This window comes from Gouania willdenowi, chromosome 18, assembly GCF_900634775.1.
Source record: "Gouania willdenowi chromosome 18, fGouWil2.1, whole genome shotgun sequence".
In the NCBI taxonomy this organism is placed as follows: Eukaryota; Metazoa; Chordata; class Actinopteri; order Blenniiformes; family Gobiesocidae; genus Gouania; species Gouania willdenowi.
Window position 1 is genome coordinate 25,576,921 of NC_041061.1, and position 16,124 is coordinate 25,593,044.

The window sequence follows — 16,124 nt, forward strand, 5'->3', positions numbered from 1 at the left end:
GTACGGCTGAGCAACACAACCGAAACAGATGAGTCGGTAAAGGCAGCTTTGGGAGTTCAAGGCCAAATATTGTGAAAGTGTGAATTCAGTTCGTAGTTCAGTTACATTTTATTTCTATCGAGCGTGCCGACTAATACATTTTTAAAGGTTACTCATTTAACAGGGCGTCAAGGGCCACACACACACACACACACACACACACACACACACACACACACACACACACACACACACACACACACACACACACACACACACACACACAACCTACACATAAATGCTCCCTCAGTCTGATAAAATCAAAAAGAAAACATGAGCAATTTGTCCATAATACCAAAATAATTGAGAAATGTGTGGCATTCTTCTGTCAAATCTTTAACGTAAAAGGAAAGATTGACCTTAGCAATATGATAATTCTTGTCCCCAGCCATAACACAGCCGGTAGGCTGTGTTTAAAAACAATTCACCTGAACTATTTTCCTGTAAAAAAACAAACAAGCAAACAAACAAAAAAGGATGTAAACCCCATAAAACACCCATAATGCTGCCTGGTATAATTTACCCAAACAGTTGCACAATGAAGTGATGGAGATTCTGATTCATGGAAAGCTTCGTTGCTGCCTATAAACAAAACATGTGGTTTAGTTATTGTTCCTTGCTCTACTGTTATCGTTACAGCTATGTTTCCCATATGGGTTCATCAGTCCCATCACCCATCCACACACACTCAGTTCTCAATAAATGTAATTGTCTGCCTATTGCTAGGAAACATGATTGAAGAAAACACTCCACAGCAGTAATAAACGCTGCTTCGAGGGCAGGTTGACACCTTGTTAAACCATTTTAGGAATATTGGGACTCAGTCAAGCATAGGGCAAGATCTAGAAATCAGACTCCATTGTGACACCACAGTGGTTAGTCTAACTGCAGCCATCAGCCAAGCCGCTGCGGGGGGCGCGCATCAACTGTTTATTTCAGATTTTGTCACAACACAGGAGCATAGCTGATACTAGAGGATGGATACCCTACCGAACCCTGATGGACCCGACGGCCCCGGACGGGTCAGGTTCAAACAGATATTTAGAACTGGTGGTCCGGTACGGTCACATAGTGTCGTTTGCGCGCACCGTTCTTCCTTTCCTGCTGCAGCAGCTACAGCTGCTGTAGCCCTGAAGAATGCAGCTTTAACTGTAACAGTGATAGCAGGATCCACGGTGCAGTTAGAATGGAGCAGAGAAGGGCAATTATAAAGGAATACACCGTTGAAACATTCCTTTTTCTGCACAATATCTTGGATTATGTAAACAAATCCACTGGGTCTCTTGCGTGCACTGCGCTTATGTTTGTGTTTGATGTTCACTTATTACCCGTGCGCTGATCTGATGTTGACATTAACAGTTGTTTGTTAATAAAATTGGTGCTTACCACTAAAACAAATGTAAATATGTAATTTCTTTGAGAAAAAAAATTAGGTTTTCACTGTTGGGTCGGACTTGGATGAGAAAATGTGGCCCGATCCCCTAAAAAAGAATTAACTATATTATTTTTTATTGGTGTGTTATTTTTCTGTTATGAATAAATCACAAATAACACGATAAAGTCCCAGCACTAATTTTACATTATTTTATATCTTAACGTTCAATTTTGAATTTTAATGTTGCTTTTTGCATGTTTCTGGAGCCTCATTTATTAATGCTATGTCAGCACAAAAGAAAGCGTCCACCACTTGTCAGCACCGTTTTGGATTTATAAAAAATTAACTTGACGGGAGTTCTGACCGTGCCGTTCGCAGGAAATTAGAAGGATTAAATTAAAGACAGCTATGTGAAACTGATACATTTGTGTGAAATAATTGAATATCGCACATAGGGCTGCTTGATGATAGAAAAAATAATAATCTAAATTATTTTAGTCATAATTGAAATCACGATTATTCAAACAATTCTATGCCAACCAAAAAAAATTGTTTTACAAAACAATGTAAAATATATTTTTTTAAACATAAATCAAATCCTTCAAACACTAAAATCTAGTGTGTTCACTTTTGCACAAAACAAAACTTGCACTTGATGTATGTTTGCTCGAGGTCTTCATCATCAAACCCAAAGTGTTCCCATATAAGAGAATTTGACTTGCCTTGCTTGTTTACCAAGTGTTTTTGCTGCATTTCTCCTGCCATGTTTCAAGGCCACTAGTAACAACTTTCCTCATGTTGGTCTGCGGATTAGCTTTGGCTTTGAGAAGGGCGGGGCGGAGGGGAGGAGCTTTTTTCTCATGTGTGCCAAGCTTTATTCTTTGTAGCTATCCAAAACCGTGGAAGTTTGTATAAAAAAAACATAATAAAACATGTAAAAATGTTAAAAAAAAATTAAATGTATTTTTGTAATTGTTGAGTGTATTATTCAAAATCGTAATCAAATTTTGATTAATTGCACAGCCTTGATTACACATCTCACAACGTATCATATATGAAGGTAGAGCTGTAACAAATGAGTTTTTTTTAAACTAATAATCCAGTGAATATTTTTTCGATTAATCGACTATGCTAACGATTGATCGATTCATATATTGATTAATCTAATGATTCATTTTTTCAGGTAACGATTATTTAACATTACTTGATCAATGCTACTACTTATATAATATAGATCACAAACATTTTTTTATTAATATTTCAATATTTATTGAACATTTCTTTAGTTAAACATTTAACACTGCTTTGCAAGTCATTACACAAGAAAAGTATATTCCAAATATCTTCCCGGGTGTGCAAGGTCTCTAGTTTTTGTATTCAAAGAAATCTTCATTACTGCTTTGTCTATTACTGTAAAGAGGAAAACCAAAAAGCACATGAATCTTTACAGTAGTAAATCAGTTTCAGAAAAATTCAGTCTACACCAGGCTTATATTTATTTTATTACAGCCATCTTAGAGGCTCAACTACCAAAATGATTTAAATTAGTATAATATTATTAAATTGAATTAGTAGTGTTAATACTAATAATATCTACCTATAAATACAAGGGAGGTCTGTGTGTGGATGTGTGTGTGTGGAGCAAATATCTCCCCTACGCGGTGCGAGTTCGACCTAAAACTCTGTCATCGGGTTCCAAATACCCGAGTGTGTGTATCTGTTATTTTGGAGTAATTTGGTCATTTCAAAATGTTTATTTTAATATTATTTCACTTCTGAATGGCCCCGAAATGACACCTATTCAGCTTTTGACCTCAGGGTGTGAGGGGGCGGTAGCGCACCATCTATATCTATCGCCACTTCCGGTTCCGGGTTCATGACGTCACCGCGTCGCAGTTGTTTGGGTTAAAAAAAAGGTCGATATTAAAAATGTTTTTGTACCGCTAAAAGTCATTTAAGTTAATATTTTATGGTTATTTAATATTATTCCCGTTATTGCAAACTTACTTTAAATCTCGGGTCACGGACGTCACTTCCTCCTTCATCTCCATAAGTGTGGGCGGTGGCTGTGCTGACGGTTGTTAGCCGATTATATCACAAACATTCTGATTCTTCAAACAGAGGAATGTAACTTTTTGTGAGCGGATGGGTCCACTATGATTATTGTTTGTTCTGCGTAACGGTGAGTGTTTCTTCTTTCTATGTGCTAAGAAAGATGCTAGCAGCTACAATGTAAACACACACACGGCTGATGTGCGTGCGCGCATGCACTACATCGGGATGTATATTGTAAACGCACACAGAGACGTTGAGAGAGAGTTGTGACTTTGGTCACACACACACACACAGTATTTATAATAAAAATATACTAAATGAGTAAAATAAAACTAAAAACTAAACAATATTTATACAATAAGTACACAAAATGACAACAGAAATGCATTAAAATATACAAAAAAGCTCCAAAATTACTCCAAAAAGCATACATTACAGAAAAATACACCAAACAACAAACATGAAAATGACACAATACACAAAACTAAATATTTATACAAAAATACACAAAATAACAACAGAAATGCACAAAACGACACTAAAAAAGATACAAAAATACACAAAAAGTTTCCAGAATCACACTGCAATGGCAACAAAAAACTATAATTATACAAAAAATGCACAAAAAGACAATAGAAAGATACAAAAATACTCAATTATACCCCTTATGCTCCCACATGAATCCATACTTTCGACGGGCACTGTACTAGTTATACTAATTTAATTATTTTTTAAGTTGAGCCTCTGAGATGGCTATAGTATATTAAAATGAAACTAACTGGTGGATGTTTAGTGGGAACAAGGCTCGAGATCGTGGAATTTATGTAGCAAACCGCTACATTGTGACATGTACAGTTCCATTATATTAAAAACATTTTCGTAGTACTTATTTTTCCGAACGATGGTAGCGTCAGTAGTAGTGATGCATTTATACAACAAATCAACAGTTTAACGTCATGTTGCTAGAAAAAAAACCATTCTGTATCAATGCTCAAGAATCACACGTTCCAAGGTGGGATAGGAAGTAGCAATTAATGGTGTGGGAGATAATTAAACCTGGAAACATCTGGAAACATTATGGAGACATAGGCTACCGAAAGAGACAGAGTAAATTCTACCCTGTACTGCATGCACAGGCTGTATCAACAAGTTTATCATTGTACCGGTTGTTAGAGCTACTATCTTTACATGGGAAAAAATAATTATTTCTGATTATTGTTTTCTGGAGTTTAATGGGGTTTTATTTACCGGCGAGTAGTTCCTACTGCATATTTACAAGTTTATAAATATTATTTTATTATTGTGCATAGTACCTGTTTCCGAGCTGTAGGAACTAGTCAGCAGTAAATAAATCCCAGTGAAACTCTGGAAAACAATAACCAGGAATACATACAGTGTTTGCGCCCTGTAACGACGAGGTGACGTTACTTATGGACTGTTACACTTATGAACTGTTTCTGAGAATGGTGGGACCTGAGCTTGAAGTCTGGATCCGAGAACGGGACCCAAGGTCTGCGGAGGAGGCTGCCCGTCTTGCAGAGGTTTTTCTGTCAGCCAGAACGGGATCAAGACGAACCACTTTGGGCCGAGACAACAGCTTTGCCAGACGTAAGTCCAATGGGGGTGAATGGAGTGGTCATTCACAGGTCAGACATCAGTCTAGCTCAAGACAAACTTCCCCTAGTAGACCAAATAGTAATAAGAAATCTTTTTCTGCATCCAGGCAGGATGTGCGTTGTTATCAGTGTAATGAGATTGGTCACACCCTGCCACCAGACAAAGTAAGCCCTCTCTTCTATGTTCCTTTCCCAGACCCACCCATCCAGGACATTCTCAAGTTCAGGGTGAAGCACTTACTACCCCTGCACTAGTAAATGGTCAGCGAGAGGAGGCCCTTCTTGACTCGGGTTGTTTTCAGTCTGCTGTTCTGCCTAGTTTAGTGCCAAGGGAAATGTGGAGTGAGATGACTTCCAACATTAGTTGTGTACATGGGGATAAGAAGTTGTATCCCACAGCTGAAATTTATCTTATAGTAGGGGGTCAGACTTATCTTCTCACGGTAGCATTATTGCCCACACTTCCATATCCAGTTGTTCTTGGGCATGATGTTCCAACTCTACTTGACTTAATAGAGCAGGAGAGACGATTTAAACACCACAAATGTCCTGTTAATAAATCAGTTCAAATTGCCCAACCAGCTGTATGCAATAGTGTAATGACTAGGGCTCAGAAAGAAAGAAATACCCTAGAAGAGTTACCTTTTTTTCATTCTGACCTAGGGTCAGAACCAGTGAAGCGACGTAAGTCAAAGGCCCAGAAAAAGAGGGAAAAGTTGTGGAGTACAGCCAGAATCAACGGTGATGAAGCATGCCCCGAACTGGTTGTTAATGATCTGGTCCCTTCTGATATTGTTAAGCTGCAGCAAGCTGATCACACATTAAAACCATGGTTTGAAATAGTCTCAGAGATTGAAGGGGTGAGTAATGGCAGAGTAAATTGTGTCTCTGACATAGACTATATTATAAAAGATGGCATACTTTACCAGCGACAAGGTGAGGTTGAGACGTTAGCTTTACCACAGAGCCTTACATATAAAGTAATGGAGCTGGGTCACTCAATCCCATGGGCAGGTCACCTAGCATTCCAAAAAACACTCCGCAGGGTAGGCAGTAGATTTGCATGGCCGGGAATGTATACCAATATTAAAAACTTTTGTGCATCCTGTGAGACATGTCAGGTAACATTCCCTAGAACTGTAGCCCATGCTCAACTACAGCCGCTGCCGATCATAGATACACCATTTGAAAGAATAGGCATGGATGTAGTGGGTCCCCTTGAGAGGACAAGCTCAGGAAATTGGTACATTTTAGTAATATGTGACTATGCCACGCGTTACCCCGAAGCCTTTCCTCTTAGAGCTGTGAAAGCTAAGCACGTTGCTGGCTGTCTTCTACAACTCTTTTCAAGGGTAGGCATCCCAAAGGAGGTTCTCACTGACTGTGGCACAAATTTTCTTTCTAAGCTGTTAAAACAGGTGTATCAGTTGTTGGGGATAAAGCGCATTAAGACCACTCCCTACCACCCCCAGACGGACGGTTTGGTTGAAAGATTTAATCAAACTTTGAAAAATATGTTGCGTAAGTTTGTATCCAAAACTGGGTCAGACTGGGACCAGTGGCTTCCCTACCTACTGTTCGCCTACAGAGAGGTGCCACAAGTGTCGACAGGATTTTCCCCCTTTGAACTGTTGTATGGTCGGCAGGTGAGGGGCCCACTTGACCTTCTCAAAGAGCATTGGGAGAATCCAAAGGCTGAGCGTGAAAATGTGGTGGCTTATGTCCTGAAGATGAGGGACAGATTGGAGCAGATGACGGCACTGGCACATGAACAAATGAGATTGGCAAAAGAGAGCCAGAAGACCTGGTATGACAAGAGTGCCAGAGAAAGAATTTTCCATCCGGGGAAAAGGGTGTTGCTGCTGCTCCCATCCAATGACAGTAAGCTGCTGGCGAGATGGCAGGGTCCTTATGAGATCACAAAATGTCTTGGTAAAGTCGCCTTTGAACTGTATATGCATGATAAACAAAAGAAACATCAGGTATTTCATGTTAACCTGTTGAAAGCATTTAAGGAGCCTTCATTTGAGCAGTCGATCCAGAACCTTCTCATCTGTCCTGCAACGGAAGAGGATGAAAAGGAGCCTTTACTTCTTCCCGACATTGCGGAGAATGCTGCGGTGGATGTGTCGCATCTGACCCTGGTCCAGCAGAAGGAGGTGAGTACTTTTGGATCCGGAGCTGTTCCAACAAAAGCCGGGTTTTACAAACCTGATCCAGCACAAAGTCCACCTTAAGCAGGATGCTCTTCCCAAGCGCAGGAGCTACAGGATCCCAGAAAGGTTGGTGCCATGGCTTAAGAAGGAGATCGACTCTATGTTGCAGATGGGCATCATTGAGACTTCAACCAGCGAATGGTGCAGCCCGGTGGTATTGGTCCCGAAAAAGGATAGTTCATTAAGGTTCTGCATTGACTTCAGGTACCTGAATTCTGTATCAAAGCTTGAATCCTACCCAATGCCCCGTATTGATGAACTTCTGGAAAGAGTGGGAAGTGCAGAGTTCATTACAACGCTTGACCTAAGTAAAGGTTATTGGCAGCTGGCCCTTGCACCAGAGTCTAAGGAGCTCACAGCTTTTATAACACCCTATGGCAAATTCCAGTTTCAGGTGATGCCATTTGGTCTCCAGGGGGCACCGTCAACTTTTCAGCAACTGATGGACCAAGTGCTGAGAGATGTCCCACAGTTTGCAGCAGCTTACCTGGATGATGTGATTATCTTCAGTCACTCCTGGATGGACCATGTTGCTCACCTTCGGCAGGTGCTACACCGGATTAAGGATGCTGGGCTGACCATTAATCCAGGCAAGTGTGCACTAGCGCGCCACCAGGTAGAATACCTGGGTCATGTTGTTGGACAGGGGGTTGTCAAGCCTCGTGTGGGGAAGGTGGATGCCATCCATTCGTATCCTGTGCCGACCACAAAGAAAAAGGTGCGTTCCTTTCTTGGATTGGTATAGTAAATTTGTTCCTCATTTTGCTTCTCGAGCAGCCGTATTAACTGAACTCACCAGAGCCTCAGCCCCAAACAAAGTAAAGTGGACGGACAAATGTGACAGAGCGTTCAGCGACCTCAAGACAGCAATCACAAGTGAGTCTGTTCTCCACAGTCCAGATTTTTTTCGCCCGTTTACACTGCAGACGGATGCTTCTGGTGTTGGCCTGGGCGCAGTGCTTCTGCAGGACAGAGGAAGAGCGGCGCCCTGTTCTTTTTCTAAGTCGTAAATTACAGGACAGAGAGACAAGGTACTCAACAGTGGAGAAAGAGTGTCTCGCAATGCAGTGGGCAATCAGTGCTCTACGTTATTATCTGCTGGGACGTCACTTCCTTCTAGAGACGGATCATCGAGCACTGCAATGGCTAAACAGGATGAAGGATTCTAATATGCGTCTTACTGGTTGGTATATTTCCCTGCAGCCTTACAACTTTATAGTACAGTACATTGCTGGAAAAGACAATTTGGTGGCAGACTGTCTTTCCAGAGTACATGAGAATTGAGGAACTGTACTGCTGGAGAAGACGGAGGAAATGTAACGACAAGGTGATGTTACGTATAGACTGTTACACTTATGAACTGTTGTAATTTAAAAAAAAGAGTCAATTGTAATACTGTGACAAACTGCAGTGCTTAATGAAATTAAGAGACACATTTTTGTTGTATTGGTTTAATGAATTTATTGGTCAAATGGTGAAGGACATGGTTCAGGCCGCAGGATTCATCTAGTGATAAACACAGAAAATACATTTCAGTTAATTGATAAATAACTTAGCAGTGACATGAAAGATAAAACAATTAAATATGTTCTGGTATTTTGCATGTGATTGAAATGTGATCTTCAACAAAGCTTACCTGTGCATGCTCTCTTCCTCTTTCCTGAGGTGTTCGGGTAAAAGAATTCCCCGGGGCTTTTGGACACCTTTTTATAGTTCCAGGTGGGAGAGACCAAGCAGAGACTGGGAACAGGGGAGCTGGATGTGTGTAGCTCAATGTAAATATGTAGTTTAATAATTTAGGAGATGTAAATAAGATTAATGATATTAATACAGGGTTAGTGTTGTGATAATGTCTGTTAGGAAGTGTTTGTGTAAATATTTATGTTGTACTTTTAATATGCACATCATATGTCACCCCATGCTTGGTACAGGCTAATTAGTGGTACACCTGTATATAAGGACATTCATTCTGTTCAGTAGGGAGTGGAATGGAGATTGAAGTACACGGTGCTTGTGGTGCAAACTAAAAAATAAACAGATAAAACGGATGCATCCAAACCTGGAGCCTGGTTTCCTTATTGACTGCCTCCACTGCTACGGTTGATCCTTGACCCGCCCCATTAGAGATAGTAGCTCTAACAACTGGTACAATGATGAACTTGGTGATATTACAGCCTTTACATGCAGTACGGGGCAGAATTGACACTGTCTCTGGTACGTCTCCAAAATGTTTTCAGATGTTTCCGGGTTTTAGTATCTCCCTATGGTGTTTTGTTGTCATTCCTGACACAGCGCATCAAAGTATTCTTTTCAAATGTTTGTTCATTGCTGTCGAACTTGTGTGGTATGGCATCTGGTTTTTGCATTGTCTGTCAAATTACGACATCACTGGAAGGTTGAAGAGTGAAAAACTCCCACACTTTGAAAGACCATGTGCAGGATTTCTTTGCCATGTGTTGCTTCTTGGTACTTGCTCCAACTGCCATTAGACATCTAGCCTTTATTGTATGAAATCTATGGTGCCGACACCATTATTGTTGATGTGACTTCTTTTTCATCCTAAGCAGTGTAGCGGCTACATTTCTGATGCATTGACGCCACTGGACTGGTGTGGGACAACCTATATGTTTGGGACGACTCACTGATGCAAAAAATTAACATTGACGTATTTTTGACGGGTGCTACGTCAACGCGTTGTTCCAGCTCTCTTGCAAAAATGAAGAAAGAGGAAAAATGTATATCTATGCCTTGAGGGAGTGAGTGAACATGTGCGCCAACACACACAGTCTATATTATTGAATCAAATATGAGACAAACCTTACATGTTAAAGGGGCCATATGTAGAATTATTGTGAATTTTCAACTTTGAAATACCTAAAATCAAAATTCGAGTGTTAAGAAACATGTCCTTAGTTGTCATGCAAAATGTGATTTTTGTTTTTAGATTACATAGTTATATATATATTAATAAATATTGCCAGCCCGGCCAACCTGTAGTACCTTTTTTCCACCGGTTGGGTGAGTATAAGCCTATTCACAGCAGAGCTGTCCCTGAACTAGGCCATCTTGGTGTGAAGTCATTTTTCTCAGCCTCTGCTTGGAGCAGGGTTACTTACTGGTTCACTTGGAGGTGAAATACTTGAAGATGTCATCCTCTGAAATAACTATACACTTAAGAGCTTCAGAGTGGAGGATTTTTCTTCTTCAGGACTGCAGAAAAGATCATTGGTGTTGATCTGCCCTCCATCCAAGACTTATACCTGTCCAGGGTCAGGAAACGGACAGGTAGCATCACTGCAGACCCCTCACACCCTGCACACAATCTATTTAAACTCCTACCCTCCGGCAGACGCTACAGATCACTGTACGCCAAAACTGGTGTTTTGGTCATTTGTGTTTGTACAGCTTCATATCAGTGCTGTATCAGAAAATAATCCACTGTTGATCAACTCTGCGGTGGAGGAAAAGTTGTTAAGGAAGCTGGCTTCCTTAACAACCCATGACCCATGACCCATTGGTTTGAATCCAGCCTACCCCAACTGCTCCTGTATTAACATCGCTTTGGATAAAAGCCTCTGCTAAATGACATTGTATTGTTTCCAACCCTACAGTTTCTAATCATTTGCATTCACAGTACTAAACTCTTACTAAAGTCTTTACAAACACCAATCTGATATAGATGTGGAAAAAAAAAAATCACAGCATTTTTCTGAGCTACACAATGCAATGCATAGGACATGGTATCAGGCTAAGAAGCGGCCTGAAAGCGGTTGACTCCACAGTAGCGACAGGCTGCATATTTTTAAAAACATACCGTGCAATAGCTTTGCTGATCTGTCACTGGCTAAAATCTAGCTGCTGTTGTTTTGGTGCGGAGGTTTTCCTTACGTCTAGTGCGTCCACCAATGCAGGGTTAGCTTTGAGCTTCACCGATGCGTGTATCCATTTGGAGGTAGATTGGAGTTGCTGTTTGTTGCAATAGATAGAACCTTTGAGCCTGAAAGGAACAGCTTACACTTCACTGAAATGTTTTTGTCTTAATTTTTAACTACAGTAAAATAATGTGCGTATTTCCACTTCGAGAAGCTCCTCTTGCTCGGATAGTAAACAGCGACACGCCAACAATGCTTCTTCTTCTTCTGTTTTACGGTGGTTGGCATGGCATCCCGCAAAAAACTGCAATGCCACTGTAAACAGGATGTACACTGCAGCTAGCCAAGTAACGGACAAACACACCATATTGTAATGGTAACTGTGTTTATTTCTTTAAAAAATATTGCGGTGAGAAATGTAAAAAGCTTACAGAACAACGCCGTAAAAAGTGGATTTTAGACCTACGTCTGCGGTCGGGAGGAGCAGAGTCTGCTGATGCTGTAGCGACCACTTCATAAGGTATGTTAGCGAGCTAACTTTGTTTTTGTGGCTGTGTTTATATAGCATTAGGAATCCGTGTACCCTTGGTTCTTTGGGTATTCCGTTTTAAAACCAAATCAAAATAACAAATAAACAGTGTGGTTGTTTTGTTTTTCTGATTTAAAACCAAAACAGAAATACAGAAAAAACAAAAACCAGATAAACATCATTTTTCTGTTTTTGTTATTTTTTATTTTTTTTACTTGTTCTGTTTGTGTGATATTTAGCGAGAAATTACAGCGAGAAATGAAGTCCGCTACACCTCTTTTCCCTCCCCAGGTCCTGGACCAGGTCTCCTCACACGATAGGACTGTTTAGGATTATTCAGCAGTTTTCTGGTCCTGCTCATGTTTTCATTCAGTGTGTGGACGTTTTAGCTCGTAAAAAGCTGATCATTTTGTTTTGCGGTGTTACGATCCAAATTGTATCTAAATAAACTGGTGACTGGCTATTAACTGTGAGGCTGGTGTGAGGAACAATAGACGTTAGAACTTCTACCTTGTCTACAGTTTAGCAACAAAAAAATACAGCTTTTTTTAAGGTAGTAAAAAACACATTTTGCATGTTATAAATACCGCTAACAACAGCCGTCAACACACAACCACAGAAGTTGATCATAAGAAATGAGACGCACCAGTAGATTTATTACACCACATATGTGCATGTTTTATGTAACATCCATTCTTTGGTTTTGATTTATTTATGTATTAATAACATTTCAATTCACCAGTAATGTGACTTATGCGTTGCTTCTTTTTATGTTCGGAGCGGGAGCAAAATCGCCAGTTTATCTGGATCCTATTTGGACCGTAACACTGTTCGGTAAAGTTGGCAGATATTCAAAGATTCAGACTTCCAGGTTGTGCCCCCCGTAATTTTCTTAATGCCCCCCCAGTTAATGCTGCCTGGCGCAGACTCTGGTTAGAGTATTAGTTACTGTCATAAGTAACGGTGGCGTGGTAACGCTTTATTTGTAAACGCAGTACCACGTGCTGACGTGGTGACGTATCGATCATTTCCTGTTTACGCTCTACCGCTGCTTGCAGCGCTCTACTACTGTGTTCTGCTAACTCTAATCAAACTTGTTGTCATTGATATTTTAGCCTTGAAAACACTTGTTTTAATTTTTTACCGTACAGTTAAACGTACGAAGGTTAAGTAAAAAGCAATCTCGCCTCTTATAGGCAGTACAATCTCCTTTAAACTTCCTTTTGTCCTTAGCTTAGCTTAGCTTAAATTTAGCACCTATGGCTTCTCTCTCCTCCCCTCCGCTCTCCTGCCCGGTGTGTCAGATGTTTAGTTACTCCTCGTCCTCCTTTAGGGACAATGGTAGTTGCATAAAGTGTAGCGTACTGTTAGATATGGAGGCGAGGATCAACAATCTGGAGAAGCGGTTCCGCACCCCTGATACCAAAACAGAAGCTAGCAAGCAGGACCTAGCCGGTGCGGACCGTGCTAGCTCTAGCTTAGCCTCCCCCCCGGCCAGCAATGAGTGGGTTACTGTCCGTGGTAAGCATAGTCGAAGGTCAAAAAGCCGCTCGGGACACCACCATGTTCACGTCTCAAACAGGTTCTCCCCCCTCTGTGAGGACAACACACTCACCGGGGAACAAACTCTGATAATTGGCGACTCCATAGTGAGAAACGTGAAGCTAGCGAAGTCAGCGGGCATTGTGAGGTGCATCCCAGGGGCCAGAGCGGGCGACATAGAATCAAATCTAAAGTTGCTGGCAAAGAGTAATCGTAAGTTTGATAGGATAGTCCTCCATGTCGGCACTAATGACTCCCGACGTTGCCAGTCGGAAGCAACCAAAGTGAACATTGAATCAGTTTGTGCTTATGCTAAAACAATGTCGGACTCCGTAATTTTCTCTGGTCCTTTACCAAATCTGACCAGTGATGACATGTATAGCCGCATGTCATCATTTAACCGCTGGCTATCGAGGTGGTGTCCAGAAAACGAGGTGGGCTTCATTGATAATTGGAGATCCTTCTGGGGAAAACCGAACCTGATAGGAAGAGATGGAATCCATCCTACTTTGGAGGGAGCATCTCTACTATCAGAAAACATGGCACATTTATGACATCTCATGAATGAGACCATGTTACAGAGGGGGAGTCCTCCACGCCCCTCTGCGCTTGCCTTAGGACAGTTTCCCTCCCATTGCTATCAGGATAGCTGTGTTCATCGCCATGACAACTGTTGTGATGGTGATGAATATTATTTTATGGAGACGGTGTCAGTCCCCCGACCCATATTTCACAATGATTTTAACATAAAATCAAATAAAAGAGCTATCAATTATAAAAATCTGAAAAAAATTAAAATCTCAAATCTAGAAACACCAAAACATAAAACCATTAGATGTGCTCTATTAAATATTAGATCACTGAGATCCAAATCTCTACTAGTAAATGACCTTATCTCAGAAAATAACTTTGATTTATTCTGTTTAACTGAAACATGGCTGTATCAAGATGAATATGTTAGTTTAAATGAAGCCACTCCTCCCAGTCATTTAAATACTCATATGCCACGAGACATAGGCCGTGGAGGTGGTGTAGCAGCTATTTATCATTCCTCTCTCCTAATCTATCCTAAACCAAAGGCCAGTTACACTTCCTTTGAAAGCCTGGTTCTAAATTTATCTCATATCGAATCAAAAACCTGCCAGCCAGTCTTATTTGCGATAATTTACCGTCCTCCAGGCCCTTATTCTGAATTTCTATCAGAATTCTCTGAGTTTATATCAAACTTAGTCCTCAGTTCTGATAAAATACTGATAGTAGGAGATTTTAATATCCATGTGGACAAAGATAGTGATAGCCTGAGCTCAGCCTTTATGTCCCTAATAGACTCAGTTGGCTTTTTTCAAACTATTAATGAAGCTACTCATCGTTTAAATCATACTCTTGATCTTGTTCTAACATATGGCCTTGATATTAATGAACTAAAAGTCTACCCTGAAAATCCTCTGCTATCAGATCACTTTTTAATATCTTTTAACATTATCCTAGAGGATCTCGCACTGTGCAATAAAATAGTTACAAGTAGAAATCTATCCAACAGTGCTGTGGCTAAATTTAAAGATGCCATTCCTGCTGCCTTAAACTCAGTGCACCATCCAATAAATAACTATGATATTAATTATAACCCCTCTCAACTGGATCTGCTTGTCGATAGCTCTGCTAGTCTACTAAAATCCACCTTGGACTCAATTGCCCCATTGAGGGAAAAACTATTAAACGTCAGAGGAAAGCTCCGTGGTTTTGCTCTGAAACTCACACACTCAAACAAACAACCCGTAAATTAGAGAGAATATGGCGCTCCAATAAAACAGAGGAGTCACGAATACTTTGGCAAGAAAGCCATAGTAAATACATGACAGCCTTACGACATAGTCGATCTACATACTATTCCTCACTAATTGAAGAAAATAAAAATAATCCGAGGTACCTTTTCAGCACTGTAGCCAGGCTAACACAAAGTCAGAGCTCTATTGAGCCCATGATTCCTCTAGCCCTCAGCTGTGAGGACTTTATGACATTTTTTTTTTTTTTTTTTTTTCCAAGTGATGTGATGTGAAATTGTGGTTGTGTATATTGTGCTTATTGTTGTGTTATCAAGCCAGTCTGGTGACCAGTGTGCGGCTTAGGAATAATGGTGGTGGCTGTGAGCAGAGGAGGAAGTGAGTGGAAGTTACATAAAACAGGTATTTGGGAACAACGTGTCTATGGTTGAGCCCAGTATGAGTGTTATCCCACAGCCCGAGGCCAGTGCGTCCATGACAAATGTGATTCCAAGAGCCGCTACTGCAAAACCCATGAGCCGCCCCCGGGCCCGAAGAAGCAGTCGGGCCAGCAGAAAGAGCGAGAGATCTAGGGGCCCCCGGCGACCACCCCACGGCCAAGCAGTCCCCCGAACGCCCCCAAGGTCCCAAGCCAAGAGGCTGCCATTGCCCACCCCATACACACCCGAAAAGCCCCCAAGGAGCCAAGGACCCAGCGCACCACGCCACCGACTCCAACCCCCAACCCCCAAGCCCCCCAGCCCCCCCCCCCCCCCACCACCACCCACACCCCCGCGCCCAGCCCCCCGAGGGGAGGGCCCAGAGAGCCCCCCGCCCGAGACCCCAGCGGAGGAGCCAACGCCCACGCCCAGCAGACGAACAGAGCCACGCCGAACGGGCAGCCGGCGGACACCCGCCGGTGAGCCCAGAGCCAGCAGGGGACCCGACCCCAGGCCAGGAGGACCCGGAATGGATGCAGCACCAGGAGCAGCCCGCCCAGGGCGAACGACCACACCCCAAGCCGCATAAGGCACCAGGGGGCCGCTGGGGGTCCCCCCGCCGGTCCCCAGGCACCCCAACCTAGCCCCCCCGGGCGCCCCAGATGCTGATGCCGCCCGCG

General features: G+C 41.9%; 1 protein-coding gene across 1 annotated transcript in view; it reads left to right on the top strand.

Annotated features, from left to right (window-relative positions):
* Positions 1-16,124, top strand: part of htra3b (HtrA serine peptidase 3b) — a 43,307-nt gene that overhangs the window by 761 nt on the left and 26,422 nt on the right. The window lies entirely within an intron of this gene.